This window comes from Beta vulgaris, chromosome 8 (assembly GCF_026745355.1).
Source record: "Beta vulgaris subsp. vulgaris cultivar EL10 chromosome 8, EL10.2, whole genome shotgun sequence".
NCBI lineage: Eukaryota > Viridiplantae > Streptophyta > Magnoliopsida > Caryophyllales > Amaranthaceae > Beta > Beta vulgaris.
Genome location: NC_079209.1, coordinates 32,973,992 through 32,989,434, shown reverse-complemented (window position 1 = coordinate 32,989,434; position 15,443 = coordinate 32,973,992). Strand labels below are relative to the sequence as shown.

General features: G+C 32.6%; 1 long non-coding RNA gene across 1 annotated transcript; it reads left to right on the top strand.

Annotated features, from left to right (window-relative positions):
- Positions 1 to 10,615: 10,615 nt before the first annotated feature.
- Positions 10,616 to 14,610, top strand: LOC125492590 (uncharacterized). Its single transcript, XR_008967453.1, has 2 exons — positions 10,616 to 10,925; positions 13,682 to 14,610. It is a non-coding gene; the product is annotated as an uncharacterized LOC125492590 (long non-coding RNA).
- Positions 14,611 to 15,443: the final 833 nt, after the last annotated feature.

The window sequence follows — 15,443 nt, the reverse complement described above, 5'->3', positions numbered from 1 at the left end:
GCTAATATATGGCAGAAATTTGGTGGGAATGCTAATTAAGAGCATTTTATGTATTTCTTTCTTAATTAAGTTTTATGTTTTTCGTTTTTAGTTAAGTTTTGCGTACTTTTTTTCTTAATTAAGTTTGTAATTGTCGCACCATGTATCATTTTATGTATTTCGTTCTTAAGTTTGTAATTGTCGCACCAATGTAGCATTTGTGTCTCATATCATTAAAAACGCTAACTAATTTCGTATTTAATTACTTAATGAAAATGCTAACTACATATGCTACGTATTAATAAAAGCTAATTATGCAGATAACTTAATTATTAAAATGATAATTATAATTTTAAATTTATTAATTATTTTAATTAATAATAAATTATTTTAAATTTATTAATTAAATTAATTAATAATAAAACGCTAACTAATTCATATCATTAAAAAGTAAATAATAAAAATATTGTATGATGGTGGTTGGGTGATGAGAGAGAAAAAGTAGTTGGGTGGGGTCAAAAAGTAAGAGAGAGAGGAAAAAGTAGTTGGGATGATTGAAAAATGGTTCATGGTTAAGGAGATGAGTGGGAATTGATTGTGGGATGTTATTTTTTAGAGAGAGAAAGTTAGAAAGAGAGTGGGATGATTGAGTTTTTCAATCATGAATAATGGTGCTCTAAGTTTGTTTTTTTTAATTGAGCATTATGAAAGTAGTTGAACAAAGAATAATAAAGTGTAAATAACTTCAAAAATATTGCATTGTAAATTGTATAATTCAATGTATTACAACTTCATGTTACTAATTGAGCTTGGAGATATGTACTTATTGATTGAGCTATTCATGACAGGACTTTCATAGTTCGATTGAAAACATGTACAACAAAGACGTACTTATTTTTTTTTTTTTTTTGAAAGAAGACGTACTTATTACTTATAACACAATGTCACTATACATTTTTAATATGAATATAAAATATAAAGTAACATCATATTTAATAAATTACGATAAGAGTGACAAAGAGTGGATAACGTAAGTGAGTTCACAACATATAAGTGAGTTCACAACATTATTACTGCTTTGCTGACTCTGAAAATCTGACAATATTTTATTACGTTTGCTTGAGAGTATAAGCATTCGTTTATGTCTTGCACGCTTCTGTTCTAGTTTCTTCTTCTCCAAGTAATTGAATGATTCTGCATTAACTTTTTAAAAATGTGAATTTTTTTGTAATTATTACGTAGTAAAATGTATATATAAACATATATAGAAAATCAAAGTATTTAGTAAATACTATTATTACAAAAGCATGGTAATATAATAAATTACAATTTAGAGAGAAATAAATGTAACACTCGATAATTCTCTGTTTCCAAAAATACATTTGCGATATAAAACATAGAGAATCACCAAAGCATTATCGCCCGTGTGATAACGTATCGGCTTATTCAGAATTTTGCAGCGAAAAACATATATAACTAAAATTCATACTTTAATATAATAAATACATAAGTACTTAAAACTAAACACAATATAAATGTCTACTTCAAACCAAACTCAATATAATATGTTCCTACTAAAGTAATAGATATAACAATTTGCTACACAAGCTCTCCATTCCTATATCCCCATGATGAAACATCTGCAAACCTGCAGATGTCAATGCTCTAAAGAATCTGCTCACCAAAATGGATCATCACAGGATCAATAAGGCAAAGCCATGATCAACAATCACAAAAAAGCACGTAATTAGCAAAGCTGAGTACTACATAGTATTACATAAACATTCCTAACATGATACTAATAAATAACATGCAGGGATAAATAATAATATAATAACATACCATTCTGGAGATAACTTTTACTGAACTAAACTTTAATCATCTTTTTATTACTTTAATGGAATAGTTATTGGACTGAGTTGTCTAACTAAACTTGCCTTCACCTAGGAAGACGAAATATGGGGGCGACTCCGTATTCCAAAATGACCTGCGATATCGAGGAACCTTTAAAAAATAGGAACGGTGATCAATCTGTTTCCCAGAAAAAGTCATGGGCTACCACCATGTACTCCAACTCCTGATTGTCCCACTTCAGGCGTGCACCAATCCAAAGTTTATTACTATCCAAGTTACACTTTACGTAATTTACAATTTATTACTTGTTATGACACACAAGTAATACAGAAATCAAATCAAACATACACAACTGAACTTCTTTTTATCTTAGGATTTAATAAGCGATCACACAACTTACAATCCAAGATTACTTCCTTTAATTTCAATCTTTATTATTTGTTGAACCTAGCCAACAATCAATCTTACCTTTCAAAGGCATAACCTATCAACTTACCAAATAACGCCCACAATCTTTATAAAGTAGTGAAAATAATACAGTAAGGAAACACATGATTCAACATGATTCAATCTCAACAAAAATATTAATTCCCCCATGTGAATTAATAGCTAAAGTTCCAAACCACATGCTTGCATCAAATATTCCATACAAACATGATAATCTTTAACTCATAATCAAATCTCATAATCAACATGTTTGCACACAAGCATAAAACATGTAAAATTCAATCATACTAGAAATCACATATGAACTTACAAAGTTCCTATACATGATACTACAATTTATCCTTCTTAAATCATGATAGTATATCACATAACACATTGGTATGTACGTACCTTGTGTAGACAAACTGATAGGCCGCCTTTAATCACTTAAAAGTCACCTACTGAATAATCTCCGCCTAAAACAACCAATATAAATCAAAGTCAATACTCTAAATAAAATCCAACAACTTGAAAATACTTTAAATCCTCTTTAAAAATATTTAAAAAGTTGTTTTTACCATTAAAAGTTCAATTACTTATTTTATCTAGCATGGGACTACCATACTAGTAATTTAAATCCATAAAACTCCACTATTGAAGCCCTTTCTAAAATTCCAGCAACTTATAAAATTATAAAACTCTCTTTAAACATACTTAAACATGCTTATACTATGATTTTCTAATATTTAACACCCTAAAAATCCATGCTTTGATAATTAAAAACTCAATCTAAAAATAATCATCAAATCTGAAATTTTATTATTTTAATACAATATATATATAATCCAAGATTAATCATTGAAATAGTAAATTAAAGTTATTAATCATGGTTAGTACTAAAATAAAACATAAAAAGTCACGTGGAAGAAAGCGTTACTTGAAGAAGAAGAAAGAAAAATTGGGAGAAAAGGAAAAAGTCACGTGGAAGAAGAAGAGAGAGAAGGTCGGCTGCTTTGATGGTGAGGAGAGAGAATAAATTTTTTGTATGGTAAAATAATTGGGTTTAAGTATTTATAAAGAGACTTTTTCTTTTGGCCTTAGGAAAAGGAGATTGGGTTCAAATAAAGTTTAATGATGAATAGGATTGATGAATTAGAACTCATAACATAGAAATCTTTTTCTTAATCCACTTAGTATTTGTGTTCCTCAAGCCCATTTAAACTTCTTTTCCAAATCTAATTAATATTTCAAACGTTTTTCAAAGCATTCCTAAACAAAAATATTTTAACTTCCTTAAATCCTTAAAATAATTCCTTTGAGTTTCAAAATAGTCAATATATATTAAGTTCAAAATCATCCTTTAATAATAATATTCTAACTATTATGTTTGAATAAATACTAAAATATATTTATAACCATAAAATTACGGAAGATTACAATAAATCAATATTTAAATATATTAATTATTCATTAGACGATTTATTCTAACTTTTAAAATATTAATTTCTATGTTCAAACTAATTAAAATTAAAATAAATAAAGCAATTATATACATAAGTATTGTAATAATTTAACAAAAAAGAAATAATTCTATCCTAACTCAGTCCATGTATGTATAGAAGTTGGCTCATAATAAGCCCATTAGTAACTCCTAAATAATTTTACAAACTAATAATATCATTCCAACCATGTTAGCGCATAAATTATAATATTTTCCTTCAATAAGCCCAAAAGTTAGCATATAATAGTTGCAACTATGTTAGCCCATAAATTATTATATTACTCTCTATAATAATATAATATTTCAACAATTAAGAAAATGATATAATTTACTTGATTGCCAAAAATATAATTCCATATTCATTGTAACATATATTATAGTATTAGATTGTTTTGTTAGCCCACTACTTACAAATGGCAAAGTAATAATTAAAAAGGCCCCAAAAGAGGAAGAAAAAAATATATCACTACTCTCTCTCTTTCTCCACCTTTTCTCGGCTGATTTGGGCTATTCAAAAACCTAAGCCCATCAATTTTTTTTTCCATTTCATTTACTTCACTCAAACTTTTCACCTTCCTCCTTCACTCTCAACTTCTTCGTTTCTCTATCTAACCGTGTATCTCTCTCTCTCTAAACTCTACACTAATCTACAAATTTCTATTTTAACAACAAAAAAAATGTTCACAATCTACAAATCTATCTGTTATATATTATTTGAGATTTATGAAAGAGGAAACTATAAAATAAAGGTTGAATTTTTCGTATTTTTTAAAGAGGATATTCAAGAATTGTGGGAAGAATTATATGAACAGTCGCATTGAATGTAATCCCTCGTAAATTTATGAATTTTTTAATTTATAAATATATTTTAGTGTATATATATATATATATATTTAAATATAATTTAGTGTAAAATAATTTATTTCTTTAAAAGGTTGACTATTTGAAAGTCAAAGGAATTATTTTAAGGATTTAAAGAAGTTAAAATATTTTGTTTAGACATGCTTTGAAAAACATTTGAAATACATTTTTGATTTGAAAAATGAGTCTAAATGGGATTAAGGAACCTAAACACTATTTTGTTTAGGAAAAGGACTTATAGTTAAGATAGACCGGATATAATCCAAAAATCACTATTTTTGAGAGCTTAGGGTTTCTCCTTCCATGGTAAACTAGGGATTGCGTATGGTCTAAGCTACTGATTTCTAGCTCATCATGGGCCGAAAAAAGAAAGTTCAGATGCCTAATCCTTCTATAACGCGCCAATCTCAGCTTTTAAATGAAAAGCAAGAATCTTTAATGGTAGAAAAAGTTGCTACTGAAACTCCAGTAAACACTCCATTACAGGGTGATACAGACAAACACAATGATGTAGATGCAATGAAGCAAATTTTTGAACAACGAGTAGCTCAAAGATAGAAGGCGATGGTTGAGAAGATGAATGCAACGATGACTACAATTGTATCTAGTCTGGATAATATTGATGATGATGTGGTTATCCAGGATGAGGATAAATAGGAACAACTTGCTGATGTTATTCCTGCGAAAACATGGTCTTCAATTGCTGCTGGGAGAAAGCTCACATCAAAAGGTATGTCCTTGAAGTTTGTTGCTCCTAGCCTTCATAATGGTAAATTTGTTGCTCAAATTGATAAGTTTGAAGTAGAACAATTATCGGATGTGTGGGCAAATGCAATAGTCATGTATGTTGTTGGTCAAACACCATCCATATGTGCTATTATACGGTTTAGTAACATGAAATGGAATCATGTTGGTAAATCTAAGGTGTTTCTTCATGAAGATGGATATTTTTTGATAAAGTTTGATTCTATAGAAGACAGGAATAAGATTATGTATGCTGGTCCCTATTCATATAATAATAGACCTATGATAGTGAAAGCTTGGACTCCTAAGTTTAATTTGCATGAGGAAATAATGAGAGTAGTATCTCTGTGGGTTAGATTTCCTAAACTACCATTGAATTATTGGGGGCCAGAGACACTAAGTAACATAGGTAGCATGATTGGAGTCCCGCTCTTTGCTGATGAATGTACAACTAGGCAAATGAGAGTTTCTTTTGCTAGACTCCTTATTGAAGTTGATGTTACCAAGGAGCTCCCTAAGAGTATTCATATTGAAGATTATTCTGGCAATATCATTACATAGTCAGTTCATTATGACTGGATCCCTCCTTTATGTAAAAAATGTTAGAATGCAGGCCATGATTATGCTAAGAAGCCTCCTAAGCAACCGGCTAAGAATGAAACAATCAAGGTTACTCAGAAATGGGTGCCTAAAAAATCTTTTGTTACTGTTAATCAAGCAAAAGATGACGCCGCTGAAGTGCCTATTAGTGCAGAGCAACCTCCACAACAACAGATAGCTGCTGAAGTGATTGCAACACCTGTTCAGCAAATAGTGAATGGCAGTAACTCTTAACAAGTGAGAGTGGGTGATATTGAATGGTCAGAGGTGCCTACTAAGAAAGGCAAAGAACATCAACCCGCTATTAGTGGCCCATGAACTGTTATGCATATAGTTGATGAAGGAGGCTATGGTTCCTTCCACGTTTCGATCTCCAACATGATTGTTAGTGCATAGAATGTGAGAGGGTTGAATAGCCCCTCAACAATAGTAGAAGTTAAGAAGTTTTTAAGTCACAATAAAGTGAATCTATTTGGTTTACTAGAAACAAAAGTGAAAAATGACAATAAATATAGAATTAGAAGGAAGTTCAGAGGTAATTGGCTGTGGGATGACAACTATGACTATTCTAGTAGAGGTAGAATTTGGGTGTGCTGGAACTCTGACTATGTGTCTTGGCAAACTATTGAGAAGACTGATCAATTTATACATAGCGAGCTAGATAACAAGCCTAATGGTGGTGTCCTACTAATTACTTTTGTATACGGGCTTCATTCAGTGGAAACTAGAAAGCCTCTATGGGTGAATTTGATTAGGCTTAATCAATCAATCACAAGTGAGTGATGTGTTTTAGGAGACTTTAATGCAGTGCTTGATGAGGAGGATAGGTTTCAAGGTAGACCTATATCTACTTATGAGACTCAGGACTTCACTCATTGCTTGGATACTTGATTTGACAGAGCTCAGAAGCAGTGGACATTTCTTCTCTTGGACTAATAAAAGTCAAGGTGAAGCAAGGGTGATGAGTATAATTGACTGATGTTTGGTTAATTCTCACTGGATGATTACATATGCAGGTGTTATAGTGGACTATCTTAATCCTAGTATTTCTGATCACAACCCTCTTCTTTTAAATGCTCTCCTTCTATCAATCAAAGAGGAAGACCTTTTATGTTCTTCAATTATATGGCAGATCACGAAGATTTTGAGGAAATTATTGTTGACTCTTGGATTGATGGTCCTAGAAGAATGACTATGCAGCAAATCTGGGAAATTTGAAAACCATCAAAGGGAAGCTTAAAGGAGTGCATAAGTAGTTTTATGCTAATTTGGAGGCTAGAATTGCTCAAATTAAAGAGCAATTGGATTTAATTCAGACCATAATTACTACTAACATAAATGAAGAATTGTTTGTGCAAGAAGCTGATTGTGTAAATCAATTGAAGAGGTTTTTGACCATTGAAGAAAGTGCTTACAAGCAAAAGTCTAGAATTCAATGGTTAAATTTGGGAGATAACAATAGCCATTTCTTCTTTCAAGCTATGAAAGACAGATTTGCTAGGAATAATATAGTTGTACTTTATAATGATCAAGGGGTTAAGCTTACTACAGCCATTGACATTCAAACAGAAGTTATGAAGTTTTATACTGGCTTACTAGGGTCTGCCTAGGGTTGATATTGCTTCTGTAATAGTAGGGGCTCAAGTGCAGTGTGCTGATGTTCACCATCTTATCCAACCAGTTACTCATTGTGAGATTGACTTGGCATTACATAATATTGATGACCTTAAGGCTCCAGGGTTTGATGGGTTTAATGGTTTGTTTTTCAAGAGAAGTTGACATGTTATCAAGTGGAAGGTGTATGAGGCTATTCAGGAGTTCTTTGAAGAAGGTACATTACCTTCTCTTGTCAACTGCACTCTGGTAACTCTGATCCCAAAAATTGCTCATCCTAACTCTATTAAAGATTTTAGGCCAACAGCTTGTTGCACTGTTCTATACAAGCTAATTTTTAAAATCTTAACTATGAGAATGCAGATAGTTGTTGGCACTGTAGTTGATTTAGCTCAAGTTGGTTTTATCCCTAATAGAACTATTTCTGATAATATCCTGCTTGCTCCTGAGTTGATTAAGGGCTACTCCACTAAGCATATTAGCCCTATATGCATGATAAAAATTGACTTAGGAAAGGCCTATGACTCAGTTGAGTGGCCTTTTCTACAAGTCATGCTTGCTGAACTTGGTTTTCCTCACAAGTTTGTGAATTGGATTATGATTTGTGTTACTACTGTTACTTATTTTGTGCTCATTAATGGAGCTCCTACTCCTCCTTTCAAAGCTCAGAAGGGTCTTAGACAGGGAGATCCTCTCTCTCCCTCCCTTTTTGCCATTTGTATGGAATATCTATCCAGATGTCTGGGGCAATTGAAAATAATACCTGACTTTAATTTTCACCCTAGATGTGAAAAGGTGGGTGTTACTCACCTTATGTTTGCAGATGCTTTATTGATGTTTGCTAGAGCTGATGAAAGTTCTATTCACCTCATCTATGATGCTTTCCAAAAGTTCTCAAAGGCTTCAGGATTGGAAGCTAATCTAGACAAGAGCAATGTCTATTTTGCTGGGATCCCTCCTGATGATACATGCACTTTACAACAGTACTTGCAAATGCCTACTGGTACTCTTCCCTTCAAATATTTGGGAGTTCCTTTGGCTTCCAGGAAGCTATTCTACAATGAGTGCAAGCCTTTGTTAGCTAAAGTCACTGCTCGTATTAAAAGTTGGACTGACAAGAAACTCTCCTATGCAGGGAGAGCTCAACTAGTTGCTACTGTGCTCCAGAGTATACAGCTCTACTGGTGTCAAATTTTCATCCTCCCTAAGAAGCTCTTAAGGGAGATTCAGGCTATTTGCAAATATTACCTATGAACTGGACTTGACACCATATCTAGGAAAAACCCTATTGCTTGGGACACACTCTGCACGAGGAAATCTAGTGGAGGTCTTAATTTCAAGGACCTCACTATGTGGAACAAGGCTGCAATAGCTAAACACTTTTGGGCTTTAGCTAATAAGCAAGACAGATTATGGATCAGATGGATACATGCTTACTATGTTAAGCACCATGATGTGTGGCACCTGCCTATACCTCAAAGGCTCTCTTGGGAAATGAAGAAGATCTTAGCAGCCAGAGAGATAGTCACTGATGTTAACACTCTCCAACAGTATGTCCATAACAGTAGATTTTCAATTAAACATCTCTACTGGCACTTGAAAGGTGATTCTCCAGTAATTGCTTAGAGAGGAATTATTTGCAAAAGCAAAGCTAGTCCAAAAGCTTGTTTATCACCTGCCTTATGCTTCATGGAAGACTTACTACAAAGGATAGGTTGGCTCAATGGGGGATTGGTGATAACCATGATTGTGTGTTGTGTACTGGCAATAGAGAAACTCAATATGTAATCCCCCCACAATTTTAAAGAATTTTTATAAATATATTTAAGAATTTATATAGTTGTATTTATATTCAAATGAGTTTGGGAAAATGATTTGACTTTTAAAGAGGGTTGGCTATTTTAAAAGTCAAATGAAATTATTTTTCATAGCTTAATAAAATTAGAAATATTTTAATTAAGCATATTTTAATAAAAGTTTTAAATATTAAAAGTATATTGAAAAAGAAGTTTAATGGAATCGAAAATCCAAAAAGGATAAAAGGGAAAGAGTCATTTGATGACTAAAGTCTTAAATTGTCCATCTTGTTAGTCATCAAACCTCATTAAACAATATCTCTTTTCCTAAGCCCATAAAGGGAAGCCTTTATGTAAATTTCCTAAAAACCCAAATTATTTCACCGTACACATTATTTTTCTCTCAATCTCACGTCCCTTTCTCTCTCCCTCTCTTCGACTTTTCTCTCTCTCTCTCTCTCTCTCCTTCGTGCTTAGTTCTTCGGCCTTTCTCTCTCAAAATTCGTTTCTTCTTCTTCAAGTAACGTTTCTTGTTCAACAAGAAACGTCACAAACCCTTCTCGAAAATCAAGAACTGCTGCCGACGAGTCCCTTGCTGCTGCTGCTGCTGTTGCTGCCGGCGCAAGTTTTCTTCCATTATTGTCGGTTGTTTTCTTTCTTCCTTCCTAAGATTCCATTAAAAGACTAGTTTTTATGTTATTTTATTATTATTTATCATGTTTACGAATTAAATTACTGTTTTATTTATGTAAATAATTTCGGCTATTATAGTTTATAATATAATAAATTTCAGATTTATTATGTTGAGTTTATTTTCAGTTTTAATCATGGAAATAAGAGTTTTTAGGGTTTTTAATTGCTAGAAACTAAAGTTATATATTATAAAGTATGAGATTTATTTAGTACGTAATTTTAAACACGTTATATATGTTTTGAGGATGGTTATTAAATCTTAAAGGTGCTGTAATTTCAGAAAAGAATGATTTATGGAGTTTTCACTACTAGAAAAACCTTACTTTGGGGACGCTTTATTGCTCGACGCCACATTATAGGCGTTGGGTGGGTTACAAAATTTCCGCCCCACCTCAACGCCTAAAAGCGTGGAGAACTTTGCCAACACATTTTCGCGTCCAAAAATTATGTGTGCAACACACGTGCCACTTCAATTTTCATTAAAACATATATTGGAGAATGCAAACTTGCGCTCAAAAACCGCACTGCTAATAACTCCCCAGTAGGGCAGTACTCGATCCACGTCTAACATCAAACCCTATCAGCGCTGGCCGGATTCTTCTCAATTCCCTCACCAGCGTGTGAATTCTCAGGTTATCTCGTCATCTCTCTGTAATCCTTGTCCTTTGTTGGTTCTGCATCTTCGACTTCCATTGAATTCTTTATCTCTTACCTCTAGTCTTGAGCAATTGCGCGAAAACAATCAATTTGCAACTTAAATATATTAGATTTCAATAATCGTCTTCAGTAGGCCAAGAATTGTTGCGAATAATCGTCTTCAGTAGGCTAAGGATTGTTGCGAATCAACCGAAATCCAGGTTTGTTACGAATTGACTCTGAATTTGTTGCGAATAATTCTTTTTTTTTCTTGAATTTGTAAGATTCGAATCTGAATTCACTCAATTGTCTCTGAATTCACTCAATTGTCTCTGAATTCTTTGTCCTAATAACCCAATAGTAGCCTTACACTTCCATAGAAACAACAAGGATGAGACAATTTGATAAAATGAAGGGGGAAAACTGCTTAATTCACATATCAGCTTCACTATCATTTTTTATCCTACAGAAATCAGTTGGTCCATATTACGAATTGGATGAAATTTTCTTTAATACAAATCAACAAACATTTATACGGCCTAGTAATTAAGTTTTATCTTGACAAATCGGACTAAAAGTTTCTGTTTCTTACCGAGATACAGTACTCACTAGATTCACCAGAAGCCTTGTCTACTTGAGTTAAGAAAAATTGAAACAGGAGCCATGAGTGACTTAACAAACTGATTTCACAGCTTCAATAACTGCCTCGGCTGTGATACCATACTAAGACACGATACAAAAAGGAACTGTTGTTTTCACATTGCTTGCGTCATTTCGAGTAGTTTACCTTTTCTTATTACTGTATCATGGTATCACAGTTAACATATGGATTATAGAGCAATTTATTAGCATAATTTGTTGCTGTCATGGTTCTGAGGTTTTTTTTACCTCACATAAGTAAGATAAATGTGTTTGTTGTCACTCCCATGAGGTACACATATGTTAAAAGATTAATTTATGAAGGCGCTTTTACGCGCACAAGCGCACACCAAATCTATTCTCTTTTTTTATGCGTTCGCTAGATGGTTGGTCCTATAAGATATATTTCTATTGTCTTCACTTGAGTCTTCCTTGTGACTTTCATTAGTTTAATTGTCTATAATATAGATAGCTACTATGATGAGAACTCTTTAAATTGTTCTTCGGATAAGTTGGTCGAGGGAAATAGAAGTTTCATATGACAATGAATCATGCAGTTAAATTCTGAATTCGTGATGTTTTCTACTCTGCTGCACATTGTGACTGAAATAATTCACATAGATCTTAGTATGCCTCGTAACTTGGGCACCTAACTGGTTAGAATATTTATTTCATTTTCTGAATCTCTAACTTGGGCACATTGTGACTGAAATCTCAAAGATTTCGATGTTTGAAAATAATCGTGTAATGAATGTATTCTGTACTAGGTATCTTCTGTACACTTCCTGTTTAAGGTTTATGTACTGAATGACATGAAGAGACTTGTATTTTTCATGACTTGATGTCAAGTTAATTGTCAACTATTAAGTTCAGAGATAATATATAGCACTTAGAATTCTATTGATGGAAGTGTTAGAGTGTGTGTGCTTTAGAGTTTAAACTAGTGTCTTTTAACTAATTACCAAATTTTATGTCTAAAAAAAATCTTAATGCTTCAGTATGCTCTAACCTTACTTAATTGTCAATAGTGGACTCAGCCTTTCTATTTTATATATTCTACTTGTGTGTTCAGTCATGAATTAGTTTTCTCTTTTTGGTGTGTAGTGGCATTATAGCACATAAGTTATATTTAGATGTAGTAAAGTGCTTGGTAATAGAGTAATTGTAGCTAGAAGGTTAGAGCATACTGAAGCATTAAGATCTTTTTTATATATTCTGCTTGTGTGTTCAGTCATGAATCTCCCACTCCCTCCTACCCTTCTGATTTGGCCTCCCCCTCCCTCCAAAAGAACTCACCTATTCTTTTAACTCTATTTAACTCATAATCAAATTTAAATGCAACACAAAGTCTAGAAAGTGTTACGAGTGTCCAAGGTGACGCATCACATTACTGAGTGCTATATTGTCTAGTCTCTTCTCTTCTTTGCTACCCACCTTCAATTTCAGTTCAATTGTGGATCAAAGCAATGGTGGATCAAAGCAGCAGACTTGAAAAGGCATAATGAATGATTGGGAAAAATGACTACCTGACCAGTCTCCCTCAATATTGACAAACATCGAAAAAGGAAAAAAAAAGTCTTTGAGTGATATGAGCTATTGCTTACTTGGGTTGATAATAATAGTGACAAAAGGGGGAAAGATGGGAAGGAAAAGGATATTGAGTTGATTTTTTGAGTGGCAAATATTCATGAAAAAGAGAACTGACAGAAAGAAGAGTACTATCTGATATCTGATAAATAATTGGTTGTATTTATCTTAATTGTACAGTACATAGAATTGTATATGCCAAAAATAAAGGGTGGATTTAGGGGTATTTTAGTAGGGGTATATAAACAAGTGTCTGTCAAAGGTAGTGATGTTATAAAATGTATTGAACAACTTTCAGTAAATGAGAAAAAAAGGAGGTATAACAATAGTCCCAAGCAGCCGTTTGACTCCATTCTCCTCTCCTTTTATTTGAAGTCCATGTCTTGACTCTTGATTGATTCTAGTATCTGTACAGTGTACTGTTGATGGTTTTATTCTTTTTCTGGTTCGTGTCTTATTGAATGAAAAGATCAGAAATAATTGTGAATGATGTGGAACTGGCTGATGGAAATTGTTTTTGTACGTAGATGCTTTGCTGATGCTAGATAGAATGGTCATTAGAAACGGTGTCTTAAAAATTTAAGTGGCCTTGGTTTATCTTTGTTGGTGATATTGGGAAGGGAATAAGTGAACATTAGGTGCAGTCTTGAATTGAAGTGTTGTACTTCACGGAGTCATTTTAGGCTTGTTTCTATTTCATGATCACTTGTGAAATGTGGATGATACATGGTACATCATGTATATGACGCAGATATCATGTTGCTGCTGTCAACAATGTTATCAATACTTGGATTCCAATGAAATACGTCTTGTTACCTCAAAGGTATAGAAGAGAATTAGACTTCAGTTGACTTGAGGGTGGCATTTCCTCTACGAATTGGGTTGCTTATGTCAGACTATCATAAATCCAAGTCTCAGGTGAAATTATGCTGACATGATATGGTTCTCTCTTTTTGTGACTTGGTAGTTTATTGGAAAAAGTCAGATATTATCCCTTCTAAAAGGTGTCCATGCAACCAATTTAGGTTCATATTCTGAATAACCATTTGCAATTTCATATTAATCACATTGAGTAGTTTTGTTTGATTAGAGGATTTATTGTCTGAAGCCTATATTTTTTTAATCTTTTTTTTTTGTCTTTTGGCAATGTTGTGGGAAGTCGTGGTGTGACAATTCTGGTGCACCTTGCATTCTTTAAATGCTAGTTGTTTCAAAGTTTTTGTATCTGGTATTCTGTTATGTATTATGTTTCCATGTGGAATTCTTTTAGACTGATGATATGACAATGTGATCCAATCCGGGGTAGTGTGCAGATTATTTTCATATATTAAACGAACTCCAAACTTTTATATTATCATTACTGATTATATTTTTTTTGTCTTTTTTTTTTCTCCTTTTGAAGGTACTCGAAAATAATGAAGGTATAACAGATCAAGAAGGGATGGCTTCAAAGTAGCTACCATCGTATCGTCATCTATTTTGCTAGTGCGCTAGATCTTATTAGTTTAGCTTATTTTCAAGGTTTCACTTTGGATATTTTTATTAGACTTAACTTCGACATACAATTTGCAATTATGTTTATAGAAAAATATTGGCTAGGATTTTGGTGAATAAGCAATATTTGTAGATTTTAATTATATTAGTATACATTTATAATATATTGATCAAAGTATTTTTTTTTTATCTTATATATATTTCAAGTTTCAATGTTTGTTTTATTCTAGAGTAAATGTATATGTGTTTATATATATATATATATATATATATATATATATATATATATATATATAATATATATATATATATATATATATAATTTGGAAAAATAGCAAAAGGAACTACAAAAATCAAAATGCATTTTATAGCCATGAAATTTTGCCAAACAAATATTAAAATTTGAAGTCAACTTCTCTTTTCACGACGCCAAAAAGCGTCTAAATTTAGATGCGACAAGGTGCTACAAGTCATCGCGAATGGAGACGCTTTTACGTGACGAGACAATTGGGGACTCTGTTAAGCGTCAAGAATGGCGACGCTTTTAGACGTCGTAATTTACCTACTCAATTGGCGCGACGCTTTTTGACAGCGTCCCGAGCAAATTTCGCGACGCTTTTTGGCGTCGCCAAATGGGTCAAAAAGCTTCGCGATAACACTCCTTTTGTAGTAGTGTTTTAAGGATTTTTAATTGCTAGAATAGTGTAACTATACTAGGAATTAAAAATAACGTAAGTTTGATACTTAAAAACGATTTTAGAACATGTTTTTAAGGGGTTTTAATTTATTTAAAGCTGCTGTTATTTTTGGTTCAAGTTATTAATTTTAGTTACTTTATTTTCTAGGCGGAGATTACGTTGTAGGAGACTTTTAACGATTTAAAAATGGTCTACAGGCTAGTATATACAAGCTACGTACATTATTTACGTGCTATGTGGTTTAGAAGCATGTTCTAAGAAGTATTTAAATATTAGTCGTATCATGTATAGGAACCTATTTGTTCATATATGTGATTGCTG